Below are 24,246 nucleotides of genomic sequence, written 5' to 3' on the forward strand. Positions count from 1 at the left end.
TAAAGCCATAAACATGTGTATCCGAGTCTTCTATCAAAAGTTACAGCTATTTCTATGAAGTTGTACAAAAACGCTTTCTTTCGCCAAGACAGTGCGTTTCTCACTGTTACATGCATTTGAATGGGGAACTCGACCGAAACAAAGTATAGGTTTTCATTATGTGAATAACTTGGAAATCTTAGCTCAAACAGCTGCAAAACCTGTTTTCCCAGCACGGAGACCTTGAGTTCTATAAGATAAAGCCATAAACATGTGTATCCGAGTCTTCTATCAAAAGTTACAGCTATTTCTATGAAGTTGTACAAAAACGCTTTCTTTCGCCAAGACAGTGCGTTTCTCACTGTTACATGCATTTGAATGGGGAACTCGACCGAAACAAAGTATAGGTTTTCATTATGTGAATAACTTGGAAATCTTAGCTCAAACAGCTGCAAAACCTGTTTTCCCAGCACGGGAACCTTGAGTTCTATAAGATAAAGCCATAAACATGTGTATCCGAGTCTTCTATCAAAAGTTACAGCTATTTCTATGAAGTTGTACAAAAACGCTTTCTTTCGCCAAGACAGTGCGTTTCTCACTGTTACATGCATTTGAATGGGGAACTCGACTGAAACAAAGTATAGGTTTTCATTATGTGAATAACTTGGAAATCTTAGCTCAAACAGCTGCAAAACCTGTTTTCCCAGCACGGGAACCTTGAGTTCTATAAGATAAAGCCATAAACATGTGTATCCGAGTCTTCTATCAAAAGTTACAGCTATTTATATGAAGTTGTACAAAAACGCTTTCTTTCGCCAAGACAGTGCGTTTCTCACTGTTACATGCATTTGAATGGGGAACTCGACCGAAACAAAGTATAGGTTTTCATTATGTGAATAACTTGGAAATCTTAGCTCAAACAGCTGCAAAACCTGTTTTCCCAGCACGGGAACCTTGAGTTCTATAAGATAAAGCCATAAACATGTGTATCCGAGTCTTCTATCAAAAGTTACAGCTATTTCTATGAAGTTGTACAAAAACGCTTTCTTTCGCCAAGACAGTGCGTTTCTCACTGTTACATGCATTTGAATGGGGAACTCGACCGAAACAAAGTATAGGTTTTCATTATGTGAATAACTTGGAAATCTTAGCTCAAACAGCTGCAAAACCTGTTTTCCCAGCACGGAGACCTTGAGTTCTATAAGATAAAGCCATAAACATGTGTATCCGAGTCTTCTATCAAAAGTTACAGCTATTTCTATGAAGTTGTACAAAAACGCTTTCTTTCGCCAAGACAGTGCGTTTCTCACTGTTACATGCATTTGAATGGGGAACTCGACCGAAACAAAGTATAGGTTTTCATTATGTGAATAACTTGGAAATCTTAGCTCAAACAGCTGCAAAACCTGTTTTCCCAGCACGGGAACCTTGAGTTCTATAAGATAAAGCCATAAACATGTGTATCCGAGTCTTCTATCAAAAGTTACAGCTATTTCTATGAAGTTGTACAAAAACGCTTTCTTTCGCCAAGACAGTGCGTTTCTCACTGTTACATGCATTTGAATGGGGAACTCGACCGAAACAAAGTATAGGTTTTCATTATGTGAATAACTTGGAAATCTTAGCTCAAACAGCTGCAAAACCTGTTTTCCCAGCACGGGAACCTTGAGTTCTATAAGATAAAGCCATAAACATGTGTATCCGAGTCTTCTATCAAAAGTTACAGCTATTTCTATGAAGTTGTACAAAAACGCTTTCTTTCGCCAAGACAGTGCGTTTCTCACTGTTACATGCATTTGAATGGGGAACTCGACCGAAACAAAGTATAGGTTTTCATTATGTGAATAACTTGGAAATCTTAGCTCAAACAGCTGCAAAACCTGTTTTCCCAGCACGGGAACCTTGAGTTCTATAAGATAAAGCCATAAACATGTGTATCCGAGTCTTCTATCAAAAGTTACAGCTATTTCTATGAAGTTGTACAAAAACGCTTTCTTTCGCCAAGACAGTGCGTTTCTCACTGTTACATGCATTTGAATGGGGAACTCGACCGAAACAAAGTATAGGTTTTCATTATGTGAATAACTTGGAAATCTTAGCTCAAACAGCTGCAAAACCTGTTTTCCCAGCACGGGAACCTTGAGTTCTATAAGATAAAGCCATAAACATGTGTATCCGAGTCTTCTATCAAAAGTTACAGCTATTTCTATGAAGTTGTACAAAAACGCTTTCTTTCGCCAAGACAGTGCGTTTCTCACTGTTACATGCATTTGAATGGGGAACTCGACCGAAACAAAGTATAGGTTTTCATTATGTGAATAACTTGGAAATCTTAGCTCAAACAGCTGCAAAACCTGTTTTCCCAGCACGGGAACCTTGAGTTCTATAAGATAAAGCCATAAACATGTGTATCCGAGTCTTCTATCAAAAGTTACAGCTATTTCTATGAAGTTGTACAAAAACGCTTTCTTTCGCCAAGACAGTGCGTTTCTCACTGTTACATGCATTTGAATGGGGAACTCGACCGAAACAAAGTATAGGTTTTCATTATGTGAATAACTTGGAAATCTTAGCTCAAACAGCTGCAAAACCTGTTTTCCCAGCACGGGAACCTTGAGTTCTATAAGATAAAGCCATAAACATGTGTATCCGAGTCTTCTATCAAAAGTTACAGCTATTTCTATGAAGTTGTACAAAAACGCTTTCTTTCGCCAAGACAGTGCGTTTCTCACTGTTACATGCATTTGAATGGGGAACTCGACCGAAACAAAGTATAGGTTTTCATTATGTGAATAACTTGGAAATCTTAGCTCAAACAGCTGCAAAACCTGTTTTCCCAGCACGGGAACCTTGAGTTCTATAAGATAAAGCCATAAACATGTGTATCCGAGTCTTCTATCAAAAGTTACAGCTATTTCTATGAAGTTGTACAAAAACGCTTTCTTTCGCCAAGACAGTGCGTTTCTCACTGTTACATGCATTGAATGGGGAACTCGACCGAAACAAAGTATAGGTTTTCATTATGTGAATAACTTGGAAATCTTAGCTCAAACAGCTGCAAAACCTGTTTTCCCAGCACGGAGACCTTGAGTTCTATAAGATAAAGCCATAAACATGTGTATCCGAGTCTTCTATCAAAAGTTACAGCTATTTCTATGAAGTTGTACAAAAACGCTTTCTTTCGCCAAGACAGTGCGTTTCTCACTGTTACATGCATTTGAATGGGGAACTCGACCGAAACAAAGTATAGGTTTTCATTATGTGAATAACTTGGAAATCTTAGCTCAAACAGCTGCAAAACCTGTTTTCCCAGCACGGGAACCTTGAGTTCTATAAGATAAAGCCATAAACATGTGTATCCGAGTCTTCTATCAAAAGTTACAGCTATTTCTATGAAGTTGTACAAAAACGCTTTCTTTCGCCAAGACAGTGCGTTTCTCACTGTTACATGCATTTGAATGGGGAACTCGACCGAAACAAAGTATAGGTTTTCATTATGTGAATAACTTGGAAATCTTAGCTCAAACAGCTGCAAAACCTGTTTTCCCAGCACGGGAACCTTGAGTTCTATAAGATAAAGCCATAAACATGTGTATCCGAGTCTTCTATCAAAAGTTACAGCTATTTATATGAAGTTGTACAAAAACGCTTTCTTTCGCCAAGACAGTGCGTTTCTCACTGTTACATGAATTTGAATGGGGAACTCGACCGAAACAAAGTATAGGTTTTCATTATGTGAATAACTTGGAAATCTTAGCTCAAACAGCTGCAAAACCTGTTTTCCCAGCACGGGAACCTTGAGTTCTATAAGATAAAGCCATAAACATGTGTATCCGAGTCTTCTATCAAAAGTTACAGCTATTTCTATGAAGTTGTACAAAAACGCTTTCTTTCGCCAAGACAGTGCGTTTCTCACTGTTACATGGATTTGAATGGGGAACTCGACCGAAACAAAGTATAGGTTTTCATTATGTGAATAACTTGGAAATCTTAGCTCAAACAGCTGCAAAACCTGTTTTCCCAGCACGGGAACCTTGAGTTCTATAAGATAAAGCCATAAACATGTGTATCCGAGTCTTCTATCAAAAGTTAAAGCTATTTCTATGAAGTTGTACAAAAACGCTTTCTTTCGCCAAGACAGTGCGTTTCTCACTGTTACATGCATTTGAATGGGGAACTCGACCGAAACAAAGTATAGGTTTTCATTATGTGAATAACTTGGAAATCTTAGCTCAAACAGCTGCAAAACCTGTTTTCCCAGCACGGGAACCTTGAGTTCTATAAGATAAAGCCATAAACATGTGTATCCGAGTCTTCTATCAAAAGTTACAGCTATTTCTATGAAGTTGTACAAAAACGCTTTCTTTCGCCAAGACAGTGCGTTTCTCACTGTTACATGCATTTGAATGGGGAACTCGACCGAAACAAAGTATAGGTTTTCATTATGTGAATAACTTGGAAATCTTAGCTCAAACAGCTGCAAAACCTGTTTTCCCAGCACGGAGACCTTGAGTTCTATAAGATAAAGCCATAAACATGTGTATCCGAGTCTTCTATCAAAAGTTACAGCTATTTCTATGAAGTTGTACAAAAACGCTTTCTTTCGCCAAGACAGTGCGTTTCTCACTGTTACATGCATTTGAATGGGGAACTCGACCGAAACAAAGTATAGGTTTTCATTATGTGAATAACTTGGAAATCTTAGCTCAAACAGCTGCAAAACCTGTTTTCCCAGCACGGGAACCTTGAGTTCTATAAGATAAAGCCATAAACATGTGTATCCGAGTCTTCTATCAAAAGTTACAGCTATTTCTATGAAGTTGTACAAAAACGCTTTCTTTCGCCAAGACAGTGCGTTTCTCACTGTTACATGCATTTGAATGGGGAACTCGACTGAAACAAAGTATAGGTTTTCATTATGTGAATAACTTGGAAATCTTAGCTCAAACAGCTGCAAAACCTGTTTTCCCAGCACGGGAACCTTGAGTTCTATAAGATAAAGCCATAAACATGTGTATCCGAGTCTTCTATCAAAAGTTACAGCTATTTATATGAAGTTGTACAAAAACGCTTTCTTTCGCCAAGACAGTGCGTTTCTCACTGTTACATGCATTTGAATGGGGAACTCGACCGAAACAAAGTATAGGTTTTCATTATGTGAATAACTTGGAAATCTTAGCTCAAACAGCTGCAAAACCTGTTTTCCCAGCACGGGAACCTTGAGTTCTATAAGATAAAGCCATAAACATGTGTATCCGAGTCTTCTATCAAAAGTTACAGCTATTTCTATGAAGTTGTACAAAAACGCTTTCTTTCGCCAAGACAGTGCGTTTCTCACTGTTACATGCATTTGAATGGGGAACTCGACCGAAACAAAGTATAGGTTTTCATTATGTGAATAACTTGGAAATCTTAGCTCAAACAGCTGCAAAACCTGTTTTCCCAGCACGGAGACCTTGAGTTCTATAAGATAAAGCCATAAACATGTGTATCCGAGTCTTCTATCAAAAGTTACAGCTATTTCTATGAAGTTGTACAAAAACGCTTTCTTTCGCCAAGACAGTGCGTTTCTCACTGTTACATGCATTTGAATGGGGAACTCGACCGAAACAAAGTATAGGTTTTCATTATGTGAATAACTTGGAAATCTTAGCTCAAACAGCTGCAAAACCTGTTTTCCCAGCACGGGAACCTTGAGTTCTATAAGATAAAGCCATAAACATGTGTATCCGAGTCTTCTATCAAAAGTTACAGCTATTTCTATGAAGTTGTACAAAAACGCTTTCTTTCGCCAAGACAGTGCGTTTCTCACTGTTACATGCATTTGAATGGGGAACTCGACCGAAACAAAGTATAGGTTTTCATTATGTGAATAACTTGGAAATCTTAGCTCAAACAGCTGCAAAACCTGTTTTCCCAGCACGGGAACCTTGAGTTCTATAAGATAAAGCCATAAACATGTGTATCCGAGTCTTCTATCAAAAGTTACAGCTATTTCTATGAAGTTGTACAAAAACGCTTTCTTTCGCCAAGACAGTGCGTTTCTCACTGTTACATGCATTTGAATGGGGAACTCGACCGAAACAAAGTATAGGTTTTCATTATGTGAATAACTTGGAAATCTTAGCTCAAACAGCTGCAAAACCTGTTTTCCCAGCACGGGAACCTTGAGTTCTATAAGATAAAGCCATAAACATGTGTATCCGAGTCTTCTATCAAAAGTTACAGCTATTTCTATGAAGTTGTACAAAAACGCTTTCTTTCGCCAAGACAGTGCGTTTCTCACTGTTACATGCATTTGAATGGGGAACTCGACCGAAACAAAGTATAGGTTTTCATTATGTGAATAACTTGGAAATCTTAGCTCAAACAGCTGCAAAACCTGTTTTCCCAGCACGGGAACCTTGAGTTCTATAAGATAAAGCCATAAACATGTGTATCCGAGTCTTCTATCAAAAGTTACAGCTATTTCTATGAAGTTGTACAAAAACGCTTTCTTTCGCCAAGACAGTGCGTTTCTCACTGTTACATGCATTTGAATGGGGAACTCGACCGAAACAAAGTATAGGTTTTCATTATGTGAATAACTTGGAAATCTTAGCTCAAACAGCTGCAAAACCTGTTTTCCCAGCACGGGAACCTTGAGTTCTATAAGATAAAGCCATAAACATGTGTATCCGAGTCTTCTATCAAAAGTTACAGCTATTTCTATGAAGTTGTACAAAAACGCTTTCTTTCGCCAAGACAGTGCGTTTCTCACTGTTACATGCATTGAATGGGGAACTCGACCGAAACAAAGTATAGGTTTTCATTATGTGAATAACTTGGAAATCTTAGCTCAAACAGCTGCAAAACCTGTTTTCCCAGCACGGAGACCTTGAGTTCTATAAGATAAAGCCATAAACATGTGTATCCGAGTCTTCTATCAAAAGTTACAGCTATTTCTATGAAGTTGTACAAAAACGCTTTCTTTCGCCAAGACAGTGCGTTTCTCACTGTTACATGCATTTGAATGGGGAACTCGACCGAAACAAAGTATAGGTTTTCATTATGTGAATAACTTGGAAATCTTAGCTCAAACAGCTGCAAAACCTGTTTTCCCAGCACGGGAACCTTGAGTTCTATAAGATAAAGCCATAAACATGTGTATCCGAGTCTTCTATCAAAAGTTACAGCTATTTCTATGAAGTTGTACAAAAACGCTTTCTTTCGCCAAGACAGTGCGTTTCTCACTGTTACATGCATTTGAATGGGGAACTCGACCGAAACAAAGTATAGGTTTTCATTATGTGAATAACTTGGAAATCTTAGCTCAAACAGCTGCAAAACCTGTTTTCCCAGCACGGGAACCTTGAGTTCTATAAGATAAAGCCATAAACATGTGTATCCGAGTCTTCTATCAAAAGTTACAGCTATTTCTATGAAGTTGTACAAAAACGCTTTCTTTCGCCAAGACAGTGCGTTTCTCACTGTTACATGCATTTGAATGGGGAACTCGACCGAAACAAAGTATAGGTTTTCATTATGTGAATAACTTGGAAATCTTAGCTCAAACAGCTGCAAAACCTGTTTTCCCAGCACGGGAACCTTGAGTTCTATAAGATAAAGCCATAAACATGTGTATCCGAGTCTTCTATCAAAAGTTACAGCTATTTATATGAAGTTGTACAAAAACGCTTTCTTTCGCCAAGACAGTGCGTTTCTCACTGTTACATGAATTTGAATGGGGAACTCGACCGAAACAAAGTATAGGTTTTCATTATGTGAATAACTTGGAAATCTTAGCTCAAACAGCTGCAAAACCTGTTTTCCCAGCACGGGAACCTTGAGTTCTATAAGATAAAGCCATAAACATGTGTATCCGAGTCTTCTATCAAAAGTTACAGCTATTTCTATGAAGTTGTACAAAAACGCTTTCTTTCGCCAAGACAGTGCGTTTCTCACTGTTACATGCATTTGAATGGGGAACTCGACCGAAACAAAGTATAGGTTTTCATTATGTGAATAACTTGGAAATCTTAGCTCAAACAGCTGCAAAACCTGTTTTCCCAGCACGGGAACCTTGAGTTCTATAAGATAAAGCCATAAACATGTGTATCCGAGTCTTCTATCAAAAGTTACAGCTATTTCTATGAAGTTGTACAAAAACGCTTTCTTTCGCCAAGACAGTGCGTTTCTCACTGTTACATGCATTTGAATGGGGAACTCGACCGAAACAAAGTATAGGTTTTCATTATGTGAATAACTTGGAAATCTTAGCTCAAACAGCTGCAAAACCTGTTTTCCCAGCACGGGAACCTTGAGTTCTATAAGATAAAGCCATAAACATGTGTATCCGAGTCTTCTATCAAAAGTTACAGCTATTTCTATGAAGTTGTACAAAAACGCTTTCTTTCGCCAAGACAGTGCGTTTCTCACTGTTACATGCATTTGAATGGGGAACTCGACCGAAACAAAGTATAGGTTTTCATTATGTGAATAACTTGGAAATCTTAGCTCAAACAGCTGCAAAACCTGTTTTCCCAGCACGGGAACCTTGAGTTCTATAAGATAAAGCCATAAACATGTGTATCCGAGTCTTCTATCAAAAGTTACAGCTATTTCTATGAAGTTGTACAAAAACGCTTTCTTTCGCCAAGACAGTGCGTTTCTCACTGTTACATGCATTTGAATGGGGAACTCGACCGAAACAAAGTATAGGTTTTCATTATGTGAATAACTTGGAAATCTTAGCTCAAACAGCTGCAAAACCTGTTTTCCCAGCACGGGAACCTTGAGTTCTATAAGATAAAGCCATAAACATGTGTATCCGAGTCTTCTATCAAAAGTTACAGCTATTTCTATGAAGTTGTACAAAAACGCTTTCTTTCGCCAAGACAGTGCGTTTCTCACTGTTACATGCATTTGAATGGGGAACTCGACCGAAACAAAGTATAGGTTTTCATTATGTGAATAACTTGGAAATCTTAGCTCAAACAGCTGCAAAACCTGTTTTCCCAGCACGGGAACCTTGAGTTCTATAAGATAAAGCCATAAACATGTGTATCCGAGTCTTCTATCAAAAGTTACAGCTATTTATATGAAGTTGTACAAAAACGCTTTCTTTCGCCAAGACAGTGCGTTTCTCACTGTTACATGAATTTGAATGGGGAACTCGACCGAAACAAAGTATAGGTTTTCATTATGTGAATAACTTGGAAATCTTAGCTCAAACAGCTGCAAAACCTGTTTTCCCAGCACGGGAACCTTGAGTTCTATAAGATAAAGCCATAAACATGTGTATCCGAGTCTTCTATCAAAAGTTACAGCTATTTCTATGAAGTTGTACAAAAACGCTTTCTTTCGCCAAGACAGTGCGTTTCTCACTGTTACATGCATTTGAATGGGGAACTCGACTGAAACAAAGTATAGGTTTTCATTATGTGAATAACTTGGAAATCTTAGCTCAAACAGCTGCAAAACCTGTTTTCCCAGCACGGGAACCTTGAGTTCTATAAGATAAAGCCATAAACATGTGTATCCGAGTCTTCTATCAAAAGTTACAGCTATTTCTATGAAGTTGTACAAAAACGCTTTCTTTCGCCAAGACAGTGCGTTTCTCACTGTTACATGCATTGAATGGGGAACTCGACCGAAACAAAGTATAGGTTTTCATTATGTGAATAACTTGGAAATCTTAGCTCAAACAGCTGCAAAACCTGTTTTCCCAGCACGGAGACCTTGAGTTCTATAAGATAAAGCCATAAACATGTGTATCCGAGTCTTCTATCAAAAGTTACAGCTATTTCTATGAAGTTGTACAAAAACGCTTTCTTTCGCCAAGACAGTGCGTTTCTCACTGTTACATGCATTTGAATGGGGAACTCGACCGAAACAAAGTATAGGTTTTCATTATGTGAATAACTTGGAAATCTTAGCTCAAACAGCTGCAAAACCTGTTTTCCCAGCACGGGAACCTTGAGTTCTATAAGATAAAGCCATAAACATGTGTATCCGAGTCTTCTATCAAAAGTTACAGCTATTTCTATGAAGTTGTACAAAAACGCTTTCTTTCGCCAAGACAGTGCGTTTCTCACTGTTACATGCATTTGAATGGGGAACTCGACCGAAACAAAGTATAGGTTTTCATTATGTGAATAACTTGGAAATCTTAGCTCAAACAGCTGCAAAACCTGTTTTCCCAGCACGGGAACCTTGAGTTCTATAAGATAAAGCCATAAACATGTGTATCCGAGTCTTCTATCAAAAGTTACAGCTATTTCTATGAAGTTGTACAAAAACGCTTTCTTTCGCCAAGACAGTGCGTTTCTCACTGTTACATGCATTGAATGGGGAACTCGACCAAAACAAAGTATAGGTTTTCATTATGTGAATAACTTGGAAATCTTAGCTCAAACAGCTGCAAAACCTGTTTTCCCAGCACGGAGACCTTGAGTTCTATAAGATAAAGCCATAAACATGTGTATCCGAGTCTTCTATCAAAAGTTACAGCTATTTCTATGAAGTTGTACAAAAACGCTTTCTTTCGCCAAGACAGTGCGTTTCTCACTGTTACATGCATTTGAATGGGGAACTCGACCGAAACAAAGTATAGGTTTTCATTATGTGAATAACTTGGAAATCTTAGCTCAAACAGCTGCAAAACCTGTTTTCCCAGCACGGGAACCTTGAGTTCTATAAGATAAAGCCATAAACATGTGTATCCGAGTCTTCTATCAAAAGTTACAGCTATTTCTATGAAGTTGTACAAAAACGCTTTCTTTCGCCAAGACAGTGCGTTTCTCACTGTTACATGCATTTGAATGGGGAACTCGACCGAAACAAAGTATAGGTTTTCATTATGTGAATAACTTGGAAATCTTAGCTCAAACAGCTGCAAAACCTGTTTTCCCAGCACGGGAACCTTGAGTTCTATAAGATAAAGCCATAAACATGTGTATCCGAGTCTTCTATCAAAAGTTACAGCTATTTCTATGAAGTTGTACAAAAACGCTTTCTTTCGCCAAGACAGTGCGTTTCTCACTGTTACATGCATTTGAATGGGGAACTCGACCGAAACAAAGTATAGGTTTTCATTATGTGAATAACTTGGAAATCTTAGCTCAAACAGCTGCAAAACCTGTTTTCCCAGCACGGGAACCTTGAGTTCTATAAGATAAAGCCATAAACATGTGTATCCGAGTCTTCTATCAAAAGTTACAGCTATTTCTATGAAGTTGTACAAAAACGCTTTCTTTCGCCAAGACAGTGCGTTTCTCACTGTTACATGCATTTGAATGGGGAACTCGACCGAAACAAAGTATAGGTTTTCATTATGTGAATAACTTGGAAATCTTAGCTCAAACAGCTGCAAAACCTGTTTTCCCAGCACGGGAACCTTGAGTTCTATAAGATAAAGCCATAAACATGTGTATCCGAGTCTTCTATCAAAAGTTACAGCTATTTCTATGAAGTTGTACAAAAACGCTTTCTTTCGCCAAGACAGTGCGTTTCTCACTGTTACATGCATTTGAATGGGGAACTCGACCGAAACAAAGTATAGGTTTTCATTATGTGAATAACTTGGAAATCTTAGCTCAAACAGCTGCAAAACCTGTTTTCCCAGCACGGGAACCTTGAGTTCTATAAGATAAAGCCATAAACATGTGTGTCCGAGTCTTCTATCAAAAGTTACAGCTATTTATATGAAGTTGTACAAAAACGCTTTCTTTCGCCAAGACAGTGCGTTTCTCACTGTTACATGAATTTGAATGGGGAACTCGACCGAAACAAAGTATAGGTTTTCATTATGTGAATAACTTGGAAATCTTAGCTCAAACAGCTGCAAAACCTGTTTTCCCAGCACGGGAACCTTGAGTTCTATAAGATAAAGCCATAAACATGTGTATCCGAGTCTTCTATCAAAAGTTACAGCTATTTCTATGAAGTTGTACAAAAACGCTTTCTTTCGCCAAGACAGTGCGTTTCTCACTGTTACATGCATTTGAATGGGGAACTCGACTGAAACAAAGTATAGGTTTTCATTATGTGAATAACTTGGAAATCTTAGCTCAAACAGCTGCAAAACCTGTTTTCCCAGCACGGGAACCTTGAGTTCTATAAGATAAAGCCATAAACATGTGTATCCGAGTCTTCTATCAAAAGTTACAGCTATTTATATGAAGTTGTACAAAAACGCTTTCTTTCGCCAAGACAGTGCGTTTCTCACTGTTACATGCATTTGAATGGGGAACTCGACCGAAACAAAGTATAGGTTTTCATTATGTGAATAACTTGGAAATCTTAGCTCAAACAGCTGCAAAACCTGTTTTCCCAGCACGGGAACCTTGAGTTCTATAAGATAAAGCCATAAACATGTGTATCCGAGTCTTCTATCAAAAGTTACAGCTATTTCTATGAAGTTGTACAAAAACGCTTTCTTTCGCCAAGACAGTGCGTTTCTCACTGTTACATGCATTGAATGGGGAACTCGACCGAAACAAAGTATAGGTTTTCATTATGTGAATAACTTGGAAATCTTAGCTCAAACAGCTGCAAAACCTGTTTTCCCAGCACGGAGACCTTGAGTTCTATAAGATAAAGCCATAAACATGTGTATCCGAGTCTTCTATCAAAAGTTACAGCTATTTCTATGAAGTTGTACAAAAACGCTTTCTTTCGCCAAGACAGTGCGTTTCTCACTGTTACATGCATTTGAATGGGGAACTCGACCGAAACAAAGTATAGGTTTTCATTATGTGAATAACTTGGAAATCTTAGCTCAAACAGCTGCAAAACCTGTTTTCCCAGCACGGGAACCTTGAGTTCTATAAGATAAAGCCATAAACATGTGTATCCGAGTCTTCTATCAAAAGTTACAGCTATTTCTATGAAGTTGTACAAAAACGCTTTCTTTCGCCAAGACAGTGCGTTTCTCACTGTTACATGCATTTGAATGGGGAACTCGACCGAAACAAAGTATAGGTTTTCATTATGTGAATAACTTGGAAATCTTAGCTCAAACAGCTGCAAAACCTGTTTTCCCAGCACGGGAACCTTGAGTTCTATAAGATAAAGCCATAAACATGTGTATCCGAGTCTTCTATCAAAAGTTACAGCTATTTCTATGAAGTTGTACAAAAACGCTTTCTTTCGCCAAGACAGTGCGTTTCTCACTGTTACATGCATTGAATGGGGAACTCGACCAAAACAAAGTATAGGTTTTCATTATGTGAATAACTTGGAAATCTTAGCTCAAACAGCTGCAAAACCTGTTTTCCCAGCACGGAGACCTTGAGTTCTATAAGATAAAGCCATAAACATGTGTATCCGAGTCTTCTATCAAAAGTTACAGCTATTTCTATGAAGTTGTACAAAAACGCTTTCTTTCGCCAAGACAGTGCGTTTCTCACTGTTACATGCATTTGAATGGGGAACTCGACCGAAACAAAGTATAGGTTTTCATTATGTGAATAACTTGGAAATCTTAGCTCAAACAGCTGCAAAACCTGTTTTCCCAGCACGGGAACCTTGAGTTCTATAAGATAAAGCCATAAACATGTGTATCCGAGTCTTCTATCAAAAGTTACAGCTATTTCTATGAAGTTGTACAAAAACGCTTTCTTTCGCCAAGACAGTGCGTTTCTCACTGTTACATGCATTTGAATGGGGAACTCGACCGAAACAAAGTATAGGTTTTCATTATGTGAATAACTTGGAAATCTTAGCTCAAACAGCTGCAAAACCTGTTTTCCCAGCACGGGAACCTTGAGTTCTATAAGATAAAGCCATAAACATGTGTATCCGAGTCTTCTATCAAAAGTTACAGCTATTTCTATGAAGTTGTACAAAAACGCTTTCTTTCGCCAAGACAGTGCGTTTCTCACTGTTACATGCATTTGAATGGGGAACTCGACCGAAACAAAGTATAGGTTTTCATTATGTGAATAACTTGGAAATCTTAGCTCAAACAGCTGCAAAACCTGTTTTCCCAGCACGGGAACCTTGAGTTCTATAAGATAAAGCCATAAACATGTGTATCCGAGTCTTCTATCAAAAGTTACAGCTATTTCTATGAAGTTGTACAAAAACGCTTTCTTTCGCCAAGACAGTGCGTTTCTCACTGTTACATGCATTTGAATGGGGAACTCGACCGAAACAAAGTATAGGTTTTCATTATGTGAATAACTTGGAAATCTTAGCTCAAACAGCTGCAAAACCTGTTTTCCCAGCACGGGAACCTTGAGTTCTATAAGATAAAGCCATAAACATGTGTATCCGAGTCTTCTATCAAAAGTTACAGCTATTTCTATGAAGTTGTACAAAAACGCTTTCTTTCGCCAAGACAGTGCGTTTCTCACTGTTACATGCATTTGAATGGGGAACTCGACCGAAACAAAGTATAGGTTTTCATTATGTGAATAACTTGGAAATCTTAGCTCAAACAGCTGCAAAACCTGTTTTCCCAGCACGGGAACCTTGAGTTCTATAAGATAAAGCCATAAACATGTGTATCCGAGTCTTCTATCAAAAGTTACAGCTATTTCTATGAAGTTGTACAAAAACGCTTTCTTTCGCCAAGACAGTGCGTTTCTCACTGTTACATGCATTTGAATGGGGAACTCGACCGAAACAAAGTATAGGTTTTCATTATGTGAATAACTTGGAAATCTTAGCTCAAACAGCTGCAAAACCTGTTTTCCCAGCACGGGAACCTTGAGTTCTATAAGATAAAGCCATAAACATGTGTATCCGAGTCTTCTATCAAAAGTTACAGCTATTTATATGAAGTTGTACAAAAACGCTTTCTTTCGCCAAGACAGTGCGTTTCTCACTGTTACATGAATTTGAATGGGGAACTCGACCGAAACAAAGTATAGGTTTTCATTATGTGAATAACTTGGAAATCTTAGCTCAAACAGCTGCAAAACCTGTTTTCCCAGCACGGGAACCTTGAGTTCTATAAGATAAAGCCATAAACATGTGTATCCGAGTCTTCTATCAAAAGTTACAGCTATTTCTATGAAGTTGTACAAAAACGCTTTCTTTCGCCAAGACAGTGCGTTTCTCACTGTTACATGCATTTGAATGGGGAACTCGACTGAAACAAAGTATAGGTTTTCATTATGTGAATAACTTGGAAATCTTAGCTCAAACAGCTGCAAAACCTGTTTTCCCAGCACGGGAACCTTGAGTTCTATAAGATAAAGCCATAAACATGTGTATCCGAGTCTTCTATCAAAAGTTACAGCTATTTATATGAAGTTGTACAAAAACGCTTTCTTTCGCCAAGACAGTGCGTTTCTCACTGTTACATGCATTTGAATGGGGAACTCGACCGAAACAAAGTATAGGTTTTCATTATGTGAATAACTTGGAAATCTTAGCTCAAACAGCTGCAAAACCTGTTTTCCCAGCACGGGAACCTTGAGTTCTATAAGATAAAGCCATAAACATGTGTATCCGAGTCTTCTATCAAAAGTTACAGCTATTTCTATGAAGTTGTACAAAAACGCTTTCTTTCGCCAAGACAGTGCGTTTCTCACTGTTACATGCATTTGAATGGGGAACTCGACCGAAACAAAGTATAGGTTTTCATTATGTGAATAACTTGGAAATCTTAGCTCAAACAGCTGCAAAACCTGTTTTCCCAGCACGGGAACCTTGAGTTCTATAAGATAAAGCCATAAACATGTGTATCCGAGTCTTCTATCAAAAGTTACAGCTATTTCTATGAAGTTGTACAAAAACGCTTTCTTTCGCCAAGACAGTGCGTTTCTCACTGTTACATGCATTTGAATGGGGAACTCGACCGAAACAAAGTATAGGTTTTCATTATGTGAATAACTTGGAAATCTTAGCTCAAACAGCTGCAAAACCTGTTTTCCCAGCACGGAGACCTTGAGTTCTATAAGATAAAGCCATAAACATGTGTATCCGAGTCTTCTATCAAAAGTTACAGCTATTTCTATGAAGTTGTACAAAAACGCTTTCTTTCGCCAAGACAGTGCGTTTCTCACTGTTACATGCATTTGAATGGGGAACTCGACCGAAACAAAGTATAGGTTTTCATTATGTGAATAACTTGGAAATCTTAGCTCAAACAGCTGCAAAACCTGTTTTCCCAGCACGGGAACCTTGAGTTCTATAAGATAAAGCCATAAACATGTGTATCCGAGTCTTCTATCAAAAGTTACAGCTATTTCTATGAAGTTGTACAAAAACGCTTTCTTTCGCCAAGACAGTGCGTTTCTCACTGTTACATGCATTTGAATGGGGAACTCGACCGAAACAAAGTATAGGTTTTCATTATGTGAATAACTTGGAAATCTTAGCTCAAACAGCTGCAAAACCTGTTTTCCCAGCACGGAGACCTTGAGTTCTATAAGATAAAGCCATAAACATGTGTATCCGAGTCTTCTATCAAAAGTTACAGCAATTTCTATGAAGTTGTACAAAAACGCTTTCTTTCGCCAAGACAGTGCGTTTCTCACTGTTACATGCATTTGAATGGGGAACTCGACCGAAACAAAGTATAGGTTTTCATTATGTGAATAACTTGGAAATCTTAGCTCAAACAGCTGCAAAACCTGTTTTCCCAGCACGGGAACCTTGAGTTCTATAAGATAAAGCCATAAACATGTGTATCCGAGTCTTCTATCAAAAGTTACAGCTATTTCTATGAAGTTGTACAAAAACGCTTTCTTTCGCCAAGACAGTGCGTTTCTCACTGTTACATGCATTTGAATGGGGAACTCGACTGAAACAAAGTATAGGTTTTCATTATGTGAATAACTTGGAAATCTTAGCTCAAACAGCTGCAAAACCTGTTTTCCCAGCACGGGAACCTTGAGTTCTATAAGATAAAGCCATAAACATGTGTATCCGAGTCTTCTATCAAAAGTTACAGCTATTTCTATGAAGTTGTACAAAAACGCTTTCTTTCGCCAAGACAGTGCGTTTCTCACTGTTACATGCATTTGAATGGGGAACTCGACCGAAACAAAGTATAGGTTTTCATTATGTGAATAACTTGGAAATCTTAGCTCAAACAGCTGCAAAACCTGTTTTCCCAGCACGGGAACCTTGAGTTCTATAAGATAAAGCCATAAACATGTGTATCCGAGTCTTCTATCAAAAGTTACAGCTATTTCTATGAAGTTGTACAAAAACGCTTTCTTTCGCCAAGACAGTGCGTTTCTCACTGTTACATGCATTTGAATGGGGAACTCGACCGAAACAAAGTATAGGTTTTCATTATGTGAATAACTTGGAAATCTTAGCTCAAACAGCTGCAAAACCTGTTTTCCCAGCACGGGAACCTTGAGTTCTATAAGATAAAGCCATAAACATGTGTATCCGAGTCTTCTATCAAAAGTTACAGCTATTTCTATGAAGTTGTACAAAAACGCTTTCTTTCGCCAAGACAGTGCGTTTCTCACTGTTACATGCATTTGAATGGGGAACTCGACCGAAACAAAGTATAGGTTTTCATTATGTGAATAACTTGGAAATCTTAGCTCAAACAGCTGCAAAACCTGTTTTCCCAGCACGGAGACCTTGAGTTCTATAAGATAAAGCCATAAACATGTGTATCCGAGTCTTCTATCAAAAGTTACAGCTATTTCTATGAAGTTGTACAAAAACGCTTTCTTTCGCCAAGACAGTGCGTTTCTCACTGTTACATGCATTTGAATGGGGAACTCGACCGAAACAAAGTATAGGTTTTCATTATGTGAATAACTTGGAAATCTTAGCTCAAACAGCTGCAAAACCTGTTTTCCCAGCACGGAGACCTTGAGTTCTATAAGATAAAGCCATAAACATGTGTATCCGAGTCTTCTATCAAAAGTTACAGCTATTTATATGAAGTTGTACAAAAACGCTTTCTTTCGCCAAGACAGTGCGTTTCTCACTGTTACATGCATTGAATGGGGAACTCGACCAAAACAAAGTATAGGTTTTCATTATGTGAATAACTTGGAAATCTTAGCTCAAACAGCTGCAAAACCTGTTTTCCCAGCACGGAGACCTTGAGTTCTATAAGATAAAGCCATAAACATGTGTATCCGAGTCTTCTATCAAAAGTTACAGCTATTTCTATGAAGTTGTACAAAAACGCTTTCTTTCGCCAAGACAGTGCGTTTCTCACTGTTACATGCATTTGAATGGGGAACTCGACCGAAACAAAGTATAGGTTTTCATTATGTGAATAACTTGGAAATCTTAGCTCAAACAGCTGCAAAACCTGTTTTCCCAGCACGGGAACCTTGAGTTCTATAAGATAAAGCCATAAACATGTGTATCCGAGTCTTCTATCAAAAGTTACAGCTATTTCTATGAAGTTGTACAAAAACGCTTTCTTTCGCCAAGACAGTGCGTTTCTCACTGTTACATGCATTTGAATGGGGAACTCGACCGAAACAAAGTATAGGTTTTCATTATGTGAATAACTTGGAAATCTTAGCTCAAACAGCTGCAAAACCTGTTTTCCCAGCACGGGAACCTTGAGTTCTATAAGATAAAGCCATAAACATGTGTATCCGAGTCTTCTATCAAAAGTTACAGCTATTTCTATGAAGTTGTACAAAAACGCTTTCTTTCGCCAAGACAGTGCGTTTCTCACTGTTACATGCATTTGAATGGGGAACTCGACCGAAACAAAGTATAGGTTTTCATTATGTGAATAACTTGGAAATCTTAGCTCAAACAGCTGCAAAACCTGTTTTCCCAGCACGGAGACCTTGAGTTCTATAAGATAAAGCCATAAACATGTGTATCCGAGTCTTCTATCAAAAGTTACAGCTATTTATATGAAGTTGTACAAAAACGCTTTCTTTCGCCAAGACAGTGCGTTTCTCACTGTTACATGCATTGAATGGGGAACTCGACCAAAACAAAGTATAGGTTTTCATTATGTGAATAACTTGGAAATCTTAGCTCAAACAGCTGCAAAACCTGTTTTCCCAGCACGGAGACCTTGAGTTCTATAAGATAAAGCCATAAACATGTGTATCCGAGTCTTCTATCAAAAGTTACAGCTATTTCTATGAAGTTGTACAAAAACGCTTTCTTTCGCCAAGACAGTGCGTTTCTCACTGTTACATGCATTTGAATGGGGAACTCGACCGAAACAAAGTATAGGTTTTCATTATGTGAATAACTTGGAAATCTTAGCTCAAACAGCTGCAAAACCTGTTTTCCCAGCACGGGAACCTTGAGTTCTATAAGATAAAGCCATAAACATGTGTATCCGAGTCTTCTATCAAAAGTTACAGCTATTTCTATGAAGTTGTACAAAAACGCTTTCTTTCGCCAAGACAGTGCGTTTCTCACTGTTACATGCATTTGAATGGGGAACTCGACCGAAACAAAGTATAGGTTTTCATTATGTGAATAACTTGGAAATCTTAGCTCAAACAGCTGCAAAACCTGTTTTCCCAGCACGGGAACCTTGAGTTCTATAAGATAAAGCCATAAACATGTGTATCCGAGTCTTCTATCAAAAGTTACAGCTATTTCTATGAAGTTGTACAAAAACGCTTTCTTTCGCCAAGACAGTGCGTTTCTCACTGTTACATGCATTTGAATGGGGAACTCGACCGAAACAAAGTATAGGTTTTCATTATGTGAATAACTTGGAAATCTTAGCTCAAACAGCTGCAAAACCTGTTTTCCCAGCACGGGAACCTTGAGTTCTATAAGATAAAGCCATAAACATGTGTATCCGAGTCTTCTATCAAAAGTTACAGCTATTTCTATGAAGTTGTACAAAAACGCTTTCTTTCGCCAAGACAGTGCGTTTCTCACTGTTACATGCATTGAATGGGGAACTCGACCGAAACAAAGTATAGGTTTTCATTATGTGAATAACTTGGAAATCTTAGCTCAAACAGCTGCAAAACCTGTTTTCCCAGCACGGGAACCTTGAGTTCTATAAGATAAAGCCATAAACATGTGTATCCGAGTCTTCTATCAAAAGTTACAGCTATTTCTATGAAGTTGTACAAAAACGCTTTCTTTCGCCAAGACAGTGCGTTTCTCACTGTTACATGCATTTGAATGGGGAACTCGACCGAAACAAAGTATAGGTTTTCATTATGTGAATAACTTGGAAATCTTAGCTCAAACAGCTGCAAAACCTGTTTTCCCAGCACGGGAACCTTGAGTTCTATAAGATAAAGCCATAAACATGTGTATCCGAGTCTTCTATCAAAAGTTACAGCTATTTCTATGAAGTTGTACAAAAACGCTTTCTTTCGCCAAGACAGTGCGTTTCTCACTGTTACATGCATTTGAATGGGGAACTCGACCGAAACAAAGTATAGGTTTTCATTATGTGAATAACTTGGAAATCTTAGCTCAAACAGCTGCAAAACCTGTTTTCCCAGCACGGGAACCTTGAGTTCTATAAGATAAAGCCATAAACATGTGTATCCGAGTCTTCTATCAAAAGTTACAGCTATTTCTATGAAGTTGTACAAAAACGCTTTCTTTCGCCAAGACAGTGCGTTTCTCACTGTTACATGCATTTGAATGGGGAACTCGACCGAAACAAAGTATAGGTTTTCATTATGTGAATAACTTGGAAATCTTAGCTCAAACAGCTGCAAAACCTGTTTTCCCAGCACGGGAACCTTGAGTTCTATAAGATAAAGCCATAAACATGTGTATCCGAGTCTTCTATCAAAAGTTACAGCTATTTATATGAAGTTGTACAAAAACGCTTTCTTTCGCCAAGACAGTGCGTTTCTCACTGTTACATGAATTTGAATGGGGAACTCGACCGAAACAAAGTATAGGTTTTCATTATGTGAATAACTTGGAAATCTTAGCTCAAACAGCTGCAAAACCTGTTTTCCCAGCACGGGAACCTTGAGTTCTATAAGATAAAGCCATAAACATGTGTATCCGAGTCTTCTATCAAAAGTTACAGCTATTTCTATGAAGTTGTACAAAAACGCTTTCTTTCGCCAAGACAGTGCGTTTCTCACTGTTACATGCATTTGAATGGGGAACTCGACTGAAACAAAGTATAGGTTTTCATTATGTGAATAACTTGGAAATCTTAGCTCAAACAGCTGCAAAACCTGTTTTCCCAGCACGGGAACCTTGAGTTCTATAAGATAAAGCCATAAACATGTGTATCCGAGTCTTCTATCAAAAGTTACAGCTATTTCTATGAAGTTGTACAAAAACGCTTTCTTTCGCCAAGACAGTGCGTTTCTCACTGTTACATGCATTTGAATGGGGAACTCGACCGAAACAAAGTATAGGTTTTCATTATGTGAATAACTTGGAAATCTTAGCTCAAACAGCTGCAAAACCTGTTTTCCCAGCACGGGAACCTTGAGTTCTATAAGATAAAGCCATAAACATGTGTATCCGAGTCTTCTATCAAAAGTTACAGCTATTTCTATGAAGTTGTACAAAAACGCTTTCTTTCGCCAAGACAGTGCGTTTCTCACTGTTACATGCATTTGAATGGGGAACTCGACCGAAACAAAGTATAGGTTTTCATTATGTGAATAACTTGGAAATCTTAGCTCAAACAGCTGCAAAACCTGTTTTCCCAGCACGGGAACCTTGAGTTCTATAAGATAAAGCCATAAACATGTGTATCCGAGTCTTCTATCAAAAGTTACAGCTATTTCTATGAAGTTGTACAAAAACGCTTTCTTTCGCCAAGACAGTGCGTTTCTCACTGTTACATGCATTTGAATGGGGAACTCGACCGAAACAAAGTATAGGTTTTCATTATGTGAATAACTTGGAAATCTTAGCTCAAACAGCTGCAAAACCTGTTTTCCCAGCACGGAGACCTTGAGTTCTATAAGATAAAGCCATAAACATGTGTATCCGAGTCTTCTATCAAAAGTTACAGCTATTTATATGAAGTTGTACAAAAACGCTTTCTTTCGCCAAGACAGTGCGTTTCTCACTGTTACATGCATTGAATGGGGAACTCGACCAAAACAAAGTATAGGTTTTCATTATGTGAATAACTTGGAAATCTTAGCTCAAACAGCTGCAAAACCTGTTTTCCCAGCACGGAGACCTTGAGTTCTATAAGATAAAGCCATAAACATGTGTATCCGAGTCTTCTATCAAAAGTTACAGCTATTTCTATGAAGTTGTACAAAAACGCTTTCTTTCGCCAAGACAGTGCGTTTCTCACTGTTACATGCATTTGAATGGGGAACTCGACCGAAACAAAGTATAGGTTTTCATTATGTGAATAACTTGGAAATCTTAGCTCAAACAGCTGCAAAACCTGTTTTCCCAGCACGGGAACCTTGAGTTCTATAAGATAAAGCCATAAACATGTGTATCCGAGTCTTCTATCAAAAGTTACAGCTATTTCTATGAAGTTGTACAAAAACGCTTTCTTTCGCCAAGACAGTGCGTTTCTCACTGTTACATGCATTTGAATGGGGAACTCGACCGAAACAAAGTATAGGTTTTCATTATGTGAATAACTTGGAAATCTTAGCTCAAACAGCTGCAAAACCTGTTTTCCCAGCACGGGAACCTTGAGTTCTATAAGATAAAGCCATAAACATGTGTATCCGAGTCTTCTATCAAAAGTTACAGCTATTTCTATGAAGTTGTACAAAAACGCTTTCTTTCGCCAAGACAGTGCGTTTCTCACTGTTACATGCATTTGAATGGGGAACTCGACCGAAACAAAGTATAGGTTTTCATTATGTGAATAACTTGGAAATCTTAGCTCAAACAGCTGCAAAACCTGTTTTCCCAGCACGGAGACCTTGAGTTCTATAAGATAAAGCCATAAACATGTGTATCCGAGTCTTCTATCAAAAGTTACAGCTATTTATATGAAGTTGTACAAAAACGCTTTCTTTCGCCAAGACAGTGCGTTTCTCACTGTTACATGCATTGAATGGGGAACTCGACCAAAACAAAGTATAGGTTTTCATTATGTGAATAACTTGGAAATCTTAGCTCAAACAGCTGCAAAACCTGTTTTCCCAGCACGGAGACCTTGAGTTCTATAAGATAAAGCCATAAACATGTGTATCCGAGTCTTCTATCAAAAGTTACAGCTATTTCTATGAAGTTGTACAAAAACGCTTTCTTTCGCCAAGACAGTGCGTTTCTCACTGTTACATGCATTTGAATGGGGAACTCGACCGAAACAAAGTATAGGTTTTCATTATGTGAATAACTTGGAAATCTTAGCTCAAACAGCTGCAAAACCTGTTTTCCCAGCACGGGAACCTTGAGTTCTATAAGATAAAGCCATAAACATGTGTATCCGAGTCTTCTATCAAAAGTTACAGCTATTTCTATGAAGTTGTACAAAAACGCTTTCTTTCGCCAAGACAGTGCGTTTCTCACTGTTACATGCATTTGAATGGGGAACTCGACCGAAACAAAGTATAGGTTTTCATTATGTGAATAACTTGGAAATCTTAGCTCAAACAGCTGCAAAACCTGTTTTCCCAGCACGGGAACCTTGAGTTCTATAAGATAAAGCCATAAACATGTGTATCCGAGTCTTCTATCAAAAGTTACAGCTATTTCTATGAAGTTGTACAAAAACGCTTTCTTTCGCCAAGACAGTGCGTTTCTCACTGTTACATGCATTTGAATGGGGAACTCGACCGAAACAAAGTATAGGTTTTCATTATGTGAATAACTTGGAAATCTTAGCTCAAACAGCTGCAAAACCTGTTTTCCCAGCACGGGAACCTTGAGTTCTATAAGATAAAGCCATAAACATGTGTATCCGAGTCTTCTATCAAAAGTTACAGCTATTTCTATGAAGTTGTACAAAAACGCTTTCTTTCGCCAAGACAGTGCGTTTCTCACTGTTACATGCATTGAATGGGGAACTCGACCGAAACAAAGTATAGGTTTTCATTATGTGAATAACTTGGAAATCTTAGCTCAAACAGCTGCAAAACCTGTTTTCCCAGCACGGAGACCTTGAGTTCTATAAGATAAAGCCATAAACATGTGTATCCGAGTCTTCTATCAAAAGTTACAGCTATTTCTATGAAGTTGTACAAAAACGCTTTCTTTCGCCAAGACAGTGCGTTTCTCACTGTTACATGCATTTGAATGGGGAACTCGACCGAAACAAAGTATAGGTTTTCATTATGTTAATAACTTGGAAATCTTAGCTCAAACAGCTGCAAAACCTGTTTTCCCAGCACGGGAACCTTGAGTTCTATAAGATAAAGCCATAAACATGTGTATCCGAGTCTTCTATCAAAAGTTACAGCTATTTCTATGAAGTTGTACAAAAACGCTTTCTTTCGC

Source organism: Aulonocara stuartgranti (assembly GCF_965226115.1).
Source record: "Aulonocara stuartgranti genome assembly, chromosome: 19".
Lineage (NCBI taxonomy): Eukaryota > Metazoa > Chordata > Actinopteri > Cichliformes > Cichlidae > Aulonocara > Aulonocara stuartgranti.